This window comes from Populus euphratica, unplaced genomic scaffold, assembly GCF_000495115.2.
Source record: "Populus euphratica unplaced genomic scaffold, PopEup_1.0 scaffold797.1, whole genome shotgun sequence".
Classification (NCBI taxonomy): Eukaryota; Viridiplantae; Streptophyta; class Magnoliopsida; order Malpighiales; family Salicaceae; genus Populus; species Populus euphratica.
The window spans coordinates 34,703-38,577 of record NW_011500661.1 but is presented as its reverse complement, the minus strand read 5'-3'; the positions used below and the strand labels follow the sequence as shown (position 1 = coordinate 38,577).

At 32.3% G+C, this 3,875-nt stretch overlaps 1 long non-coding RNA gene across 1 annotated transcript; it reads right to left on the bottom strand.

Annotated features, from left to right (window-relative positions):
• Nucleotides 1-2,059: 2,059 nt before the first annotated feature.
• Nucleotides 2,060-3,634, bottom strand: LOC105115896 (uncharacterized). Its single transcript, XR_840411.1, has 2 exons — nt 3,570-3,634; nt 2,060-2,316 (listed from the first exon to the last, which is right to left on the bottom strand). It is a non-coding gene; the product is annotated as an uncharacterized LOC105115896 (long non-coding RNA).
• Nucleotides 3,635-3,875: the final 241 nt, after the last annotated feature.

Sequence of the window (3,875 nt, the reverse complement as noted above, 5' to 3'; positions counted from 1 at the left end):
ATATCTTCTTTATTTATGTTTCTTTCTTTTATTATGTTTAGTTAAGTTTATTATGTCAATGTGAAAAAGTTACACTTATGGTGTAAGAATAAGTATAGTGTAAACTCAACATGGACCTTAATGTTTGATACTAACATGTTTTATATTTGTTATCTTGTTCACTTTTAATATTTTGCTTGTTAAATTGTTAGTCTAGATTTATGTTGTATAAGACTTGGTACAACAAATACTTGGCAGTTTTATAGCTCAACCATATGGTATAACCAACACTTGTTCTATGAAAGGAACTTGATTTGCTGTTAACATAAGTTATAATCATAAATACCTGACAATATTTACAAGTATTAATAATATTCGAATAAGATAACTAATGTAATTATGTTAACAACTTATAATTCGATTGGAACCTCCTTTGTGTGTTGTTTTCAATTGAGTAATAAAAAGAGTTTATACTATACCTCTTTGAAATATTATTAGTGAATCCTCTAACCTTGACATTTGTTTTTATCATTATTTAATCCTTACATTTATCTTCCATATCAATGTTCTCATCAACTTCATTTTTTTATTATTATTATTACTACTATTGTTATTGTTGTTTATAATTTATACAATTAACCTCCCTGTGATTTGATCCCGGTCTTGCCGGGTTATTTATTACTTCAACATTCATGCACTTAGGAGAAGACATCACTCTTTTGGTCATGTCACTTATCTTCTTGTCTTCCAAAAACATCATTGCTTATGTCAGAATTTGAATAGACTTAAATCAAGTTCTAGGAAATTGTCTTAGCTTTCCAATAAAAAAAAAATTAGGTCATTTAGACTTCTAGAACTCAAGATATGCAAAACACTAAATAGTGTCTGAGCTGTAAGACAGATTTTGACTTCTCTTTTGATGCTAAGATTTGAACTTTCAAATGGTAGAATTGAGTTTTGGATATTCATGAATGTTTTAGGCCTATCTCTTAACTTTCCATCCATATAAAGTAGACACAAATCTAAGTTCTACAGCTCCAGATATAACCCAGTGACTGAATAGTGTTCCAATTTGGACTGCACCAATATCTCTTTTCTAAACTTAGCCCTCTCTTTGTCTTCTCAATTTTAGTTGTTAAACTCATCAATCAATCATTTTATTTATGTGATAGGCCTGCATTAAAATGAACATTTACCATAAATTAAAGATATCTTATAATATTAGACATGATATTATAAAACATGCTCTAGTTAAGGAGTTATTGATATTTCAGGTGCAGAAATAATGATATAAAACCTTGATAAAAACACACCTTTTAAATTAATCAATCGGCCTAACTTTATATTTTTTTTATTAGAATATAAGTATATATTGAAGATCAAAAGTAAAAAAAGCTAAATATTAGCAAGTTGATGTACAAGATGATACATCCAAAAATTAAAAACACTTTGGGAACATGCTCCTAGAACATAAACTAGCAAAACCAAGGCTAAGAAAAAAGCATAAGAGGTTATCCCAGAAAACCAATAGAAAATTAGATGTCTAAGATAACCCTTTTAGTAGAGACCAAAAAGCCACATAAGGCACTAGATAAAAATTTGATAATTACATTAACAACAAATAAAGCAGCAACTAATTTAGCCATAACATGCAGCACGAGCGGTCGAGCAATGAAATTAACAAGAACAACAGCTAGGTTAGGCAGCAACCAACCAATGGATAATAACCCCACCAATATAGAATAGCTCCATAACCTGATAAGGCAGCATTAAAGGGAGCAAGAGAAACAATTCCTAGCCAAGAAGAATTCCTGAACTTAAGAGAATAATAACAAAACCCAAAAGCTTATGACATCTTATTGAACAATAGTCATATCACAACGTCAAGGCTAAGAGTAGATTCAAAGCTAGTAGCAGTATCTATTTGTAATAACCCCGTTTTTCAAGCCCAAAACAACAATAATTTTTTTTTTGTACTTGACACACCTTGTGTCAGAAATCAATGAACATGTTCCCTTCACATCATCAATATGTAATCTATACATCAACAACAATCAACATTTTCATTTAAAAGTTAATCTTACATAAACTCATAATATTATGTTTGCATGATTAGAAGTTTGCATTTAAAATATACATGCATAGTCATGAGTTTGTATTCTATCCGACAAATAGTCATCACAAATTTAAACTAAAAGGATCTAATAATAGATATACATTCAGTACATTGATTCATATAAAATACATCATGATTTAGAATGCAACTACATGATTCCTTGTAAAAGTAGGTTCTCGAGTATGGGGTTTCCTAGGCACCTTGTTGGTATAACGTCCCTACTACCATACAAAACATTTAAAAGAATGCAATTACTTAATAATAATAATAATAATAACAACAATAAGAAAATGGTATGATAGTTTAATGAAGCATTAACATCATCTCATGTTTGAAGCGTGACATTTGTAGTTCCTTCATGTTCTTGGTATACACTACTTGCAGTACATATATATATGCACCAATTCTTACAATCAACTATAATCTTAAACCCGACCATTCTTTAAGACATCATTTGTCGAAGTTAACTATTCACTCACTCGGCCATCCCCTTCGAATTCCATCAACCAAAACTAATCAACCATTTGTCCCGGTCATCCCTTCGGATGCCATTAACCGAAGTTAATCATTCATTTGTCCCGGTCATCCATTCAAATGCCATTAGCTGAAGTTAGTCAATCATTTGTCCCGGTCATCCCTCCGGATGCCATTAGCCAAAGCTAATCAATTGTTTGTCCCGGTCATCCCTTTGGATGCCATTAGCTGAAATTAATCAATCGTTTGTCCATTTGGATGCCATTAGCCGAAGTTAATCTATCATTTGTCCTGGTCATCTATTCGGATGCCATTGGCCGAAGTTAATCAATCATTTGTCCTGGTCATCCATTTAGCCAAAGTTAATCAATTGTTTGTCTCGATCATCCCTTTAGATGCCATTAGTCAATGCTAATCAATTGTTTGTCCCGGTCATCCATTCGGATGCCATTAGCCGGAGCTAATCAATCATTTGTCCCAGTCATCCATTCAGATGCCATTAGTCAAAGCTAATCAATCGTTTGTCCCAGTCATCTATTTAGATGCCATTAGCCGAAGTTAATCAATCGTATGTCCTGGTCATCCCTTCAGATGCCATTAGCCAAAGCTAATCAATTGTTTGTCCCGATCATTGTCCTGGTCATCCCTTCGAATGCCATTAGCTGAAGGTAATCAATCATTTGTCTTAGTCATCCCTTTGGATGCCATTAGTCGAAGTTAATCAATCATTTATCCCAGCCATCCATTTAGATGTCATTAGCCGAAGCTAATCAACCATTTGTTAACATTTAAGCATTTGACAATCTGATATCTAATATTCATGATAAGGTATTTCATTGTTCAAGGTCATCTCTTCAAATGCGATTAGCCGAAGCTAATCAACCATTTGTTAACATTTAAGCATTTAGCAAACTGATATATGAATTAACACAAGACAACAACATTCATGATAAAGTATTTTCATTATTCAACAATATTTAAAAGGAAGGTGAAAAGTCACCTGCAATAGAAGCTCTACTCATGCTCCCCTGTTGCTACTGCTGCACCGCACCGGTGGTCCCTCCTGCAGTCACGAACTCATCTTATAAATTCATCATTCAAGGATATGTTTTATAATAATCATATCAAGAGCTAATAAATCTTTCTTTCAATAATTTATTTCTTTATATCTTACATTTTTCTCATTACACCCATTAATGTTATCATCCTTTATCTAACCATAGTTATCATTCTTTCAGGCCGATATTATAGAGAATCCATATTCATCCATTACTCATGTTACTTTCTTATGCATGTTCATTTCCTC